Below are 13,355 nucleotides of genomic sequence, written 5' to 3' on the forward strand. Positions count from 1 at the left end.
AGGAGCGAGGGTTTTGGGTGTTGTGTTCAGGTTCCATCACGATGAGGTAGCTAGGCTTCGGCCCAGTTGAGCCCGTGCGGAAAAGGAACGCTCGACGAAGCGTACGACGAAGATTTTGACGTAGTGAGAGGTAGAGAGAATAGGGAACATGTTCCTCCTTTTTAAGTATGTAGATAGATATGAGAGTTGGTCCTTTGTCACTTAAGTGTTTGATGGTCATCATTAAAAAGCATCCAAACCGTTCGCTCTTTCAAGCATCTATCCCACCGCCAAAACAAAATCGAGATACAATCTATTCTTTCCTTTTAATACAAGGACTCTTAAAAAATCAATCACGAGCATTTATTAGTTATCAATCACGTATCAATATTCATAGTGCATAGTATCATATACTATAGTATCATGCATATGATACTTATCTATGATACTATCTCTCTAGTGGGTGGTATTATAGAGTAGTATCATAACCTTCTAAATTTATTATTTTGTAGAATTCCAATGTAAATCTATGTACAAGATCTATTTGTTATTTACTTTTGTCGTAATGTGCGCTATGATACAGTATTCACCTATGATCTCTAATTCTATCTCTCCTCCTTAATTACATGCCACATCATTATTTTTGTGAGCCTAGAATGTATGATACTACCTATGATACTAGCACTATGGCCCGCCTCACATATCAACGAGGGTATCAATCGTTGTAATCAAGCACCAAAAATTACCGCACAACCCCAAAAATCTAGGATTTTGATAGACAGTTAATAGATATATATAATTAATCTCTTTCGTAACTAATCCTACCACATCCGCATACTACCAAAAAAATATCGCTTTTCTTTATAACTATGTTCTCCTCGCGTCCGATTTGAGCGCTGACTTGTGGATCTTCTCTGTGTCACCGATTTTGTTTGCACTGGGATCCGATTCCAACAGAGCGTAACCCACAAGTTGGCCGCACATCATGCAAAAATCAATTAGATCCAATCAATTACCTGAAAATCACGTCTCCTTTATCACCTTGCTACAGTATAATTTTCCTTTTCAACGACGGTACTCACGCCAAATGTGAGAAGGGATTGGGAGGCCACAACAGTTTCGCCTCCGATGCGGAAGAGAAGCGGCGCCTTCTACCGTGCCGGTTTGATTCCTCCTCGCAACCACAATCTACCGCGACATTCGTGTAGCTAGGCCCTCTTCTGCCGAAGCGGGTGCCGCCACAAGAAGTTGCGAGCTCATTCGTGAACTCGAGCAGCCAAAGTGGTGATGGGGAAGAGCAAACTGGTGATTCCAATATCATTAAACCATGTTCCTTGATATGGTGGTTGTCTGATTTGCCTTTTTTTTGCATTAGCTTAGATTAGCAAATTCTTTGGTGAAGGGTTGCAATTAGGGATGTTCAAGAAGTGATTGCCCGGGTTGAATTATTTGGTGTACTCGTGTGTTGTTGTGGCAATGTTAACTTCCGCTAGGATATGCCCACTACGTCTTATAAATAAGGACCAGACGCATGAGGCTTATGGTTGTTTAATTTTTAATTTCAGCTATATTTGTATTAGGTAAAATCAAGTTCGTTCATCATCAGTTATTTAGCTTAAGGTAGGCACTAAGGAAGAGGCCAACGCGTGTCTTGAGGTGGACACTTGGGAGGTCCTGGTTCCTGAAGCTTCTCCGGGTTAAGGAGGCACATGTAACGTTCCTATCAAGCGAGGTCACAAGACCACTACTTCCTTCCAAGCCATGCCCCAATTTATGTATGGGTTAGTATATCTTTTTAGTTTTCAACACACGACTATCTAGGCACCACCTGAACTGTGTGTTGGGTGTGACTGTTATCATGCAGCTTAGAAATACATGTACAGTTTTGCAAGATAAACTTTGCATGATTATTTTTATGTTATCCACAATAATAGCTATGGATAGATTCAGATTTGTGGCGATGGATTTATATACCCATATTTTGGAGCTTATTTATGAGGACCGGTTAATCGGGAATTCGGGATCACCAAATGGAATGTATTCTTCTGGTCTCACATTTGTCATCCCATACTATTGTTAATGCATGGTATGGTTCTTCTCCTTCCTTTTATCTCTTCGAGAATAATTTTAGTAATTTTTATGAGGGCGTGGGGTTTCATAAATTAACTCCCTTGTTAGTCAACTCGTCTGAATTACATTTTTTAGGTTTTAGCAAGGCTCTGTTAGTGTTAGCAATATTAATGCTATGAAATTGGTGATGATGGGGAATTATACTTTAAAAGGAGAAAACAAAATGGTTCTCTTTTGGAAGGACTAAATAGATCTTCCACTTCCTTTGAAATGTCAGTGTTAAAATCACTTACGAAACATGAGACTTTTGTCTATAAAAGGTTCCTCATCGACCGAAGGTGCTATGCATTCATTCCGCAAAGGAAAGGTAAGAGAACATAAATACATCATTTTTTGAACAAAAATATTTTCGATCATGCATGTAATTAACTCTTGGACATGGCCACATGGGTCCTACTTATGGATGCAACAACATGCACAATTATACTTCAAAGATGTGCATAACTCTATTAACACCCAGCCTCCGTTATTCACTTATTTTGTAGATTGACAAGGTGAATCACACATGCCTATTCTGCCAAGGAATCAGTAGTAGAATACATTCATATAAAGAAGGCTCTAAACGTTGCTTGGAATAACTTTTTGGATTTTTTAGGGTTGTTAAAACGTACTAGCATTTCTTTCACATGTTTAGGGAGCAACTTTATTTGTGCCACTAAAATTGATATAATGAACAAATTCAGTTTTCTCGCACTTCTACAGAGTTAACTATTCATCATTCTTCTGCATTTAGATGACAAAAATGGTGGCAACGAAAGGAATCTTGTTATGGCAGCTGATCTAGCCATCTCAATATCAATTGCAGTCATGATAAGAAATGGTTCCAAGATCACCCCCCCCTCGGTATGAAGTAAGATGCTCTACAAAGATTGATGATTCCTATGAGGTCTCCGGTCAGAAAATTGGTGACATTTCAGCTGCCACGTCAACAATGACGGTAGAAAGAATCTAATGTTTAATAGCTTTGTTATGAGCACTAGATGGTCATTAGATGGTCAATGATTGATAAAGTTCATAATCCTTACTTACAACAGTAACTTGAAGCATTGTTTTCCTTATCCATATAGCATGCCATAGTGGGCATATATATCCACTGGTGTAATAGCTACAAATGAGTTTGCTATATGGTTTCTTCGGAAAATTTATTACTTTTTATGATCACTCAACATGTATAATGTCAAAGTTTGAAATGGAAACTATTGGTTCAATCCAGTAGCTTCATTTATCGTTTCATATATGAGTTTTCCCGTGTTTTGCATTTCTTGGCCAATAAATTATCTGTTGTTAAAAGAATATTGGAATCTAATATAAAAACAGGGCCACATTATATCCACAAGCAAAATGATTATATTTGACTCATATACTAAAACATAAGGATGCAAATTGAGGTCGCATCAGCACAAACTACACAAGCATGAGTATATATGCAAGTTGCACGTGCATTATTTTAAATGTGTAAAGAGGAAACAAATTTGAAGAGTGGGTGATAGTCAACAGGACCGAGTAGATGCTAGAAAATAATACTTCCTCTAATCCAAATAAATTGACTCCACTTTGAGTCAATTAGTATGAACCGGGGAGAGTAGTTGCAAATGAATAAAATCCAACCAAAAATGATTTTGAATAATGTATGGTCTAATTTTGTTGAACCGTAGCAACGCACGAGCATTCAACTAGTTGTATATGGCATGCGACATAAGTTTATGTCCGCCTCGGCGCACGGGCTAGTGGGTGGTACAGACGCGCCTACGCAAGTCCGCTTATAAACATAAATCACTAATTATGTACAACAATTTAATTCACTACCAATTTTTTTTTTTACATCAACACAAATAGTGGGCCAATTTGATATTCTATAGAGGCAGTTTCACATTACCAATAATATTTTCACAAATTTACATTAACACACATAGCATACATGCTGAACTGTTGTTGCATGTTACCCTATTGGTCCTTACCGTTGTGGCCTTGTGGATGTTTGGATGAGGACGGGCACCTTCTTGGACGGTGGCCGGCCGAGAATTCGACGGAGCGGTCAAGCGAATCTGGCGAGTTGCGGAGCAGCATAGGCGCGGAGCGGGAGGGCAGAGGCTGGGCACTGGGGCCTGGCCGCCTTGGAGCAGCGGGGGAGGCCGGAAGGGGCCAAGACGGTGAGGGGCCTATGCGGCCGAGGGCCTGGCTGTAGGGGACAGCCGCCGGAGCTAGGATTTTGGTCGCCCTTTTCCACATTCTGCTATCCTGGGAGACATGGGGACGAATGGGAGGAGCAGAAGATCACATGGTACACCATAGTGTGAAAGGGACCCCGACCCCGCGTCGCTCCCGCACGGGGCGAGCCGGGGAAACCCTAACTGCCGGCGGTGGGCTCACCTTCGAGCCACATCCCGCTGCCACTGCCACGAGGTCGACGCGGTGGCGGCGACACCCTTGCCGCCGAAGGTTGTGGGGGTGAGCGGTCGTGGAGGCGTGGTTGTGTGGTGGAGGTCATCATGTCGGCCTGGTCGCCGGCTCAGCGTCGGGGCGAGCTGGGCGTCGGGGCGGCGGTCTCGGGATCTTGCGGTAGAGGAGGCGGAAGCTGTGGCTGCGCGGGCAACACTGTGGTCGAATCTCGGCTCCGTGTCTGCCATGGCACTGGTTGGCGGGGGTGACCCCGAAGGCTGCAGATCCGATGGTGGCCGGTGAGTCCTCTGCGCCCCCTCCTTCCGACGGCTCATGTTGGTGGCCTTCTTCGGTTTTGGGGGTGGCGGCGGACGGCTCGTCGATGGGTCTGTGGTCGATGGCGGCTTCCTCTTCCCGCCGATGATGTCGACTTGTGGGCGGCGGCGAGGGGGCCTGCCGTTCTGCCTAATAAAGGTGGCTGTCCTAGGGTTTCTCTCGCGCCAAAGCTTCTTCCCACCGGGCTGGCTGGATTGTCATGTTTCGGAAGGTCCTGCCGGCGAAATTCATTGTACGATCAATGCCCGAAGATTGCTGGATTGGGTGTTTTCGGTCGGGCGCACCCATGTTTTATCTGACCGTTTGGTTTCAGAAGGAGTGCTTCGAAGCTCTGCTGGCTGTTAATATCATGGAGCTCGTTTTCTTTCCATGGTGCTGGCGAAGAAGGTCATAAAAGCATAGATCGGTGAAAGAGCAATGGTGGTCGGATCTTGGTGGTGAGGTGGAATTGGCTTGGAGCTTCGGGACTTCAAACATCCACTTGTATGTGGGGGGCGGCTGCACAGGAAAATTTCAGAGTTCTATCTCTCAGGGTGAAAATCCAAGGTCTAAATTTAATTGGTTGTGTCTGGCAATATTCTGTTTTGAGAGGGAGAACTTTCTTCAGGGTGAAAACCTAATATCTATGAGGGCGACAACAACGTTTGGGCACTGCTTCTTTTTTGGAGGCGTCGCTTATGGAGAAGCTGGTCTTCTGGTGTTGTCTTGGTGGTGTCAGTGTCGTTGTTTCAAGTTTTCGATCTCTGTAGCGAAACTTTTATTTTCTGTAATTCTTCTCTTTTTTGGTTGTATGCCTCCTTCATGCTATTAGAGCATCATGTTATTGCAGAGGGCTAGGTGTAATTAGTATCTCCATGATATTAATAATCTCTACTACTTAAAAAGACTAAACGTAATCCCTATTCTCCCCATAGTTTCGTCCGTTTCGTCGTCTCTCCGTCCCAACTCTTTTGTTGTCCATCCCGTCCCACCAAATCATCCCAGACGTATAAGGAATCCAGCAATCAATCACAATCAGCGGAGACGTATCAGCCGAGACGTACAAGGAAAAAAATCTGCCCAGACGTACAAGGAAACCAATCAGCCCAGATGTATCCCTATGAATCAGCTGGGTGGAATAGGAAATCATCTCTCCCCTAACGCTGCCGCCTCTTCTCACCCTCACGCTGCCATCTCTTCTCCCATGCCTGCCGTCCGGCAACCACCTCGCCGCCCAGTGGTCTGCGGTCTCTTCTCCGACGCCTGCTTTCTTGGAAAACACTGGTTGCCAACACCGACGCCCTGAGGTCTGCCGCCTCGCCGAAGCCCCGTGATCTGCCTCATTGGTCTGCCGCCTCTTCTTTGACGCCCAGGTTGGCTCTCCAACCAGTCGAAGACATCGCCTCTTCTTATCCTTCATCTTCATGCTGCATGCAAAAATGTATGACTGATTCTATATTGGTCTAGATGAATCATGAATCACGAAACAGTAAAACAAAACAGCAGAAGAAAATTGCAATAGTTGGAAGGCTTCCTGAAAATGTCATCCGCACCACCCTGGGGTGAAGGCTTCAACGGTTGAGACCAAATTAGATCCATGCCTATGCAAAAATCAGATACTAGATGTTTAATTTCATGAAGCAGCGCAGAGAGGTTATAGTCTAATCGTCACCCTCGGTTCTGGACTTCTGCTTCTTCCCATTGCTGACCGTTTCAGGCTCAACATCCACTGAAGCATCACGCTTCTTCTTTTTCTTGTTTTTGGGAGGCTTGGCCATTGGCAGGCATCTCATGACATGGGGCTCCTAAAGCTTGTTCTATTTTTTATCTTCTCAGTTTCATGTTCAGCTTCTGATGCAGTGGCCTCGGCAGGGTTATCAAGATCCGTGGCGTGGCCATCAACATCCATGTTGGGGCCATGAATAGACCGCACTCAGTTTATCAGTGTATAAATAGACCGCACTAGGTTTATCTATATTGGTTGATCTCACCTATGTTCCTGTGGCCCAGCAAACATCACAGACCCATCCACTTGTGCCAATACTTGATTGGTGATAACCACAGCAACTCCAAAACACACTCACATGGGTTGTTTAATCAACTGATGTAAATATAAACTACATGCTATTTTATCAAGATAGGTTGTTGATAAGTGTAAACACCACCTCAATGAATGCTGAGACATAATCAAACACTTCAAAATTCAGGATATGTTGACAATTAAGAGAATAACTTCCTGTCCTCGTCTGCTAACTTCTGAAGGCTCCTCAGAAACTTAGCCATATGCATTTGCCTTGCTGATAGCTCCCCTCTACCTGAGAAATCAGTTCTGTACAGAGCTGTGGCACTGTCTACAGTCATGAGAGCAAACCTAATGTCCATAGGTGTGGAGAATCACTAATACGAGGTGATGTGATGCGTGTTCACTATTACATGATGTGGTGTTGTAATTACATTGCTTATGTTTTTAGTTAATCTCTTAAAATTTAGCTATACAAAATGTCTTATATTATTGGACAGGTTTCAACAAAATGATGAGATATTTCAGCAAAATGTCTTTAATTGTGTACTCCTATAAAAGACCTTCGCGGCTTGAATTTGAATGGTGGATGATGGGTGAATGATATTTAGTTACCCTATAATGTCATCAAATTTTAATGCCATGTATCAGCTTATGCCTCTGATTTGTAGTAAATATATATGCTCATGTGAGGCTGATTTGGTGGGAATGATGTTTCATTAATCAAAATTGCTTCATCATACAATTAATCAAAAAAGAGATTTCAGTCAAGTCAGTAGGTGTGCATGCTTACAGTAGTAGTGTGATTCACTGAAGCCAGTATGATGCTTGAGCATGTCGGTCCACAGAGGTATGTTTTTAGGTGTGAGCCTGGCTGTGTAGACAGCAGCAGCAGCAACCATGGAGGGCTTGGACAACACCAGGTAGTACTGCATAAGCGGTAGCTCAGCAAATAAGAACACCATGTTCGCCAGCTGCAACCAGAGAAACTTCTTCATCACACAAACTCACTTTCAGTTACAATACATCTGAATATGCTTATTCATGAGTCCACCATGCATGTGCATAGGGTGAGGAGTAAACATGCTGATGTGTTCATGGCATGGATTAACAATCTTTTGTAACTCTTCTTTTATGTATAGTTGTACACTTGCATGTAATATTCTTATTTATATAAAATAAAATGATGTGGGGGTTTTGCCCCACAGTTCTTGGTAAAAGAAATGGAGATATACCTTTCATGGAATTGCAAAAGCTTTTGCAGCTCCTGCATCTCCCTTGACCCAAAGTAGATGATGTTGACTTTTGCCTCAAATGTGCCGATTCACTAATTTATTTCATTTGCCATACATGTGATAAGTTTGTGGTACATAAAAACATCAAAAGGAAACTCCATGTTAGTTGCCACTGTCGTATAGATACTGTAGCATGTAGGTGAATTCATATAATGAAATATTAGGGTGGATCCTATAATGGTTGTCTCCCCTCTAAATGTGCTTATTCAAAGGTTTATTTCATTTGCCCGAAATGTGCTAAATTTGTGCTACATACAAAACGTCAAAGGAAATTCCATGTTAGTTGCCAGTGCCGTATAAATAGTGTAGCATGTAGGTGAATTCAGATAATAAAATATTAGGGTGGATCCTATACTAAGGTTGATTATAATATAGTCCCACAGTGAAATGTCCCTAGATAATATGTGTATCCAAAGGCTGATTATTTCCCTGTAAAATCTGTCATAATACTCTACTTGATCCCATTCCTAGCACGAACATGCATAAAACAGGACCCATCACAGAAATATCATTCTACCTGAACATTGCTCTTCAAGACGCAATAGAAGGATGGAAAGATGACGTGGAAATGAAGCAATGACAAAAAGTGGAGGAAAAAACTTGATTCTGGAGTATGTTGAGCATGCTTTAGAGCTTCAAGGAGAGGTGGAAAGGAAGCAGCTTTTCTCTGAGAGCTGAGGGGAATCAATGTGATATCCAGAGTGCACTCTAGAACTACTATCACAGCTAAGGGATCAAGAAATGTATTAAATTCCGCATATCTATTACATGGAATAGTGAACACGTTTCCGTTTTAATCATTTTCATACACTCTGCACAAGAGCAACATGTAAGTCAATATTAACAGTGAACAGTTTAAACTTATCATATTTTAAAATGCATTAAATACAGCACGAAAGCAAAAGATATCAAATAACCAACCTCTATTACAGGACTTGCATTCTTGTCAGAGAGAACAATGTTGGCCCAATTTGTAAGAGGTCCATTGGTAAGTATAGTGATCTTCTCAGTTGGATAGAGTTGCTTTTAGACGGACTGCCAAACTTGAAAAGCCAAAGGTTGCCAAAGTTCCAGATGACCAGTATTTCGAGGAGCACCATGTTCTACTGAATTTTCAGCTGTGCACCTAACTGTTGAAAGTCAACAAGCTGTAAATATTTAGGCCACTTTCATTATTTCATAATATGTGGGTCATTTTGGTGCAAGGATACCTCCTGGAAATTATATCAGGAAATGTAAAGCAATTATATAAGCTACTTCAAAACAAAAAGGAACTATTCCAAAGTATAACTTAATCAAATAGTTTGACTGTTCGTCATCAATCCTATTCGATTCTTTCTGCTGCTATATTTCATTAAAGTACCCTCTTAGTTAATTAGTTGTACATTTTCATGATTTATAACCTAATTAGAACTTGCCCCAACTATAATATGCAAGAATCAGAAAAGAAAAATCAAAAGAGGTGAATACGGTGACTGCACTAGATAAGGATAAATTTACAGGTTGGCACAAAGGAGACGTGGAAAAGCTTGCTGCACCTGCGAACAGTTTGGAACTTGAAGCAAGGCGAGAGGATGCCGTGTTCCTCATTGCACACGGCCTCGGCGTGCCTGCGTGCGGCAGTAAATAGACGAGCCGCCGCCGCCAACCGTGCCACCGGCCAACCCCCACGGCCACACGCACAGCCAGGTCTGCGTCCAAGTCCAGGAGTCAAGAGAGAAAACCTGCTCGTCCCACGGGAAGCTCCCAGGTAGAAGAGGGGACGGGCGAGAGGATGTCGTGTTCCTCATCCAGGCTCCGGGCTCCCTGCGAGAGGATGCGCAGCCACGCATCCGGGCTCCGGCGCGACCTCGAGTTCCCTGCGTGCTCCTCATCCCCGATGTGCACCCTCCAGCCGGGGAAGAAAGGGTGCGGGACGAAGGGGCACCGGAGGAGAAGGTCAGAGATGGGCGAGAACGGCGGCACCAGTGAGATTGTTAGGGAGCAGCGGCACCAGGGTGGAGAAGTCCAGCGGCTGAGGCAAACAAATTTGGGAATTTGGTAAGAGGAGAGGAAGAAAAGATGCTGTGTGCAGATAGGGTAAGAGATTTTTTATTCACGTAATAGGAGAATAATACACATGGGCTCTTTTTTATACTTGGGCCATGGATATTTTTATACTTCTTTGTACCGTAGAGTTATATGAATTTGTATGAAAATAATTGATCTCTAAATTCTAACTATTAAGACCATCTCCAGCCGCGTCCCCCAAAACGTCCCCAAAGAGATTTGGGGCGCGTCGGACAAAAAAATGTTCCCAGCTGCGTGCCCCAAAGCCTTTTTTTTGTCCGGCGTGGTTCAATACGTGCCGGGCGCCGCGAGCCCGTCCCCGCTACACATGGGACGCTCCGGGCATGCTGGACACAACGAAAAGCGAGGCAAGGAGACGCGGGCCCAACGCGTCAACGGCACATTCAAGTTTAAACCTAGCAGTCGCCTACCTCGCGACGGAAATTATTGGCGCGCAGTGACACCCGAACGAAGCGTCGCAGCTTTGCCTTAATGGCAACGGAGGGGCAGGCGAGACGTCTCGTTGGTGCTGCATAGCCTCCACGCGTTGCCGGCGTTGCACGCCACCGCGCGTTCCTGCCCTTTCTTCCCGCCGCTTCTGGCCTCTTCCCGCGCTATCTTCCCGCCTCTTCTGGCGACGCCGGCGTCTATAAAATGCCCCCAACACCCCTTTCTCCGCTGCAAGCACAGCCCTGCGTAATGATGAACCGCCCCGGCGCCGGCCAGTTCCCTCCTCCACCACCATCTCCACCACCACCTCCAACACCCGAAGCATCGCAGTTCGACTTCAACCCCGAAGCTAAGGAGAACGCGGCATGGGAGGAGGCGGCGCTGGCGGACACCATAGCGGCGTTCGACACTGCCACGACGGAAGAGGCGTGGCGGCGCCAGGTGGAGGAGATGGGCGAGAGGTGGCGCGTAGAGCGGCATCGCCTGCACATGGAGCGGGATTTCCAGTACCGTGAATGGTGGGAGGCGATGGAGCAGCAGCGGCAGGCGGCGGAGGAGCGTCAGCAGCGGGAGGCAGCGCTGGCGGCAACGGAGGTGGACTCGGGGGGGGGGCGAATACGTTGGCGGCGCAACTAGAGAAGGAGGAGGAGGAAGATGAGGCGGAGGAGGACGAGGCGGAGCAGGAGGACGACGACGACGACTTCGATGGTCCGACGACGACGAGCCGCACCCAGACGACGACGAGCCGCACCCAGACGACGCGGCGGATCAGCAACGAGCACTCGTCGAGTCCTTCGAGTCAGAGAAGAAGCTCCGGGACGACGCCCGTGCCCGCGAAGACGCGCAGATTCGCCGCGCCGTCGAGCTCTCCCTCCAGGCGGCGCAACAGGGTAGGGCAGGCGACGACGCGCTGCTGGAGCAGCGGCGTCTGGCCTCCGCCCTACGCATGGAGAGGCGGCGCGCGCAGTAGGAGCTGCGGCGGATGGGAGGCAACGACGGAGCAGGGCCGTCGAACGCACCGTTGGGCGGCCAGTAGGCTAGGGTTTAGATGAAATATAGCTGTTTTCATTCAAACTTTGTAATATATAATCAAATTTGTATGAAAACCTTTATCATGCACTTATATTTATTCGGGTTTGGCCTTTGCGGAACGCGGCTGGGGAGCGGCTGGGGAGCGACGTCACCCAAACGCGGCACAAACGAAACACGTTCCCCAAACGCTCGATCCGACGCCGTTTGGAGATACTTTGGGGAACGCGGCTGGAGATGCTCTAATTTCATATAAATTTTGTCCAGAACATTTGCTTATTTTGGACTAATCAAGAACCATTAAGATATCCAATATCCTCATTTAGAGAAAAACGTTTATCCTCAGCCTATTAACTATACTGTTTTAACTGAATATTTTGAAAAATCGGAAGCATGTACACTTGTTATATTATGCATAGAAAGCTAATTTTTGACTTGATCAAAATTGACTTACCTAAATTGATTATAGGTAGGATTATTTTGGTGTGTACTTATTTTTTAACTTATGTCTAGGATGAATTCATATATCACGCTGGAATAAAATGTACCTAAGATTGTTCATTTGGTTTCACTGGGGGTCGCAAGATTTTTCAAATACCACACATTTTGCTCCCTCTTATAATCATTGTAGGTTAGTGATGTCATGTTTGTATTTTAATCATATTTGATTTATTTATCTGTATTGTTGCCCCGTAGCAACGCACGGGCATTTTTACTAGTCTTTATGAAAAAAATGGGGACAAAGGGAAGCTCCGCTCGGGTTGCTCTGCTCGTCGTTGACAATGACAGGCGAAGCTACTGGGCCACGAATATTTGGGGTACATCAATTTTTTTCCAGAAATCTGGATGGGCCACGGCCCACCCGGCCCGCTCACTGTGCACGCCCATACATGTTGTTGCAGGACAGAACGCAGCAGCAGCCATCGACGTCGTTAAGCTTGTACAAGGTGCCGAACCGCCATCTGGGCGAAGCTTCCTCGCCTCCTCGGCCGTGTCCGCTGATGGAGTCCACAGTCCCTTCCAAGAGGTTTCCGGTCTCCGGCAGGAAGCACGCTCCCTTTCAGAGCAATGCCCATGCCATCTGACCATGCTTTCCCACAATGTAGTCGGGACGTGCTAGAGCGCTTCTTCTTCATGCAAACTTTCACAAAGCCAGTCGATTAGCACAACAAGGTATGGATCACGGAATCCGCGGAGAACTTTGAGGCGAGAAATTCCAGAGCTGTTTGCAACAGCGATTTGCTACCATCCCGATGTCTCCGATTCTCATGTGTGCTTACATCTCTCTGGTTCTTTGCTCCCGTTCATAGGTTCTAATTATGTGATATGAAATCTAATCTGTTGAAATTGGAGCACAATATATAATGGGAAAGTATTATTCACACATATGGGTGACATTAAGAATCTCAGTGTGGGTTCACGTGATGAATACCCACGGCGGTAGATGAGGCATGCTTTAAACATGTGTAATAAGTAAAAACAAATTACTACTAGTTTTTTTTGGTTTGCTAGTTTTCACTCAATTGAAATCACCGGACACTAATATGAAACGCACGTGAGAGTACTAGCTTTCTCCGTGGCGAATATTATTGGATTTGATTTTCGTGCAATGAAGCAGAAGCAATTGTTGCTACATTAAAATACATTGAAAAAGTAGAAGTACACTCTTTTAAGGATAAAATTTGAGGCTAAACGTTCACTTATTTACG

At 45.0% G+C, this 13,355-nt stretch overlaps 1 long non-coding RNA gene across 3 annotated transcripts; it reads right to left on the reverse strand.

The window, feature by feature from the left end:
- Positions 1–5,817: 5,817 nt before the first annotated feature.
- On the reverse strand, positions 5,818–10,197 carry LOC124703663. Of its 3 annotated transcripts, XR_007003209.1 has the most exons (5): positions 9,657–10,195; positions 9,040–9,248; positions 8,059–8,930; positions 7,617–7,797; positions 5,818–6,230 (listed from the first exon to the last, which is right to left on the reverse strand). It is a non-coding gene; the product is annotated as an uncharacterized LOC124703663 (long non-coding RNA). The 3 variants fall into 3 exon arrangements; XR_007003210.1 differs by having other exon boundaries at positions 8,059–9,266; positions 9,657–10,197; XR_007003208.1 differs by having other exon boundaries at positions 8,059–9,248; positions 9,657–10,196.
- Between the last annotated feature and the right edge of the window lie 3,158 nt (positions 10,198–13,355).

The sequence above is a fragment of the Lolium rigidum genome, chromosome 3 (genome assembly GCF_022539505.1).
Source record: "Lolium rigidum isolate FL_2022 chromosome 3, APGP_CSIRO_Lrig_0.1, whole genome shotgun sequence".
NCBI classification, from domain to species: Eukaryota; Viridiplantae; Streptophyta; class Magnoliopsida; order Poales; family Poaceae; genus Lolium; species Lolium rigidum.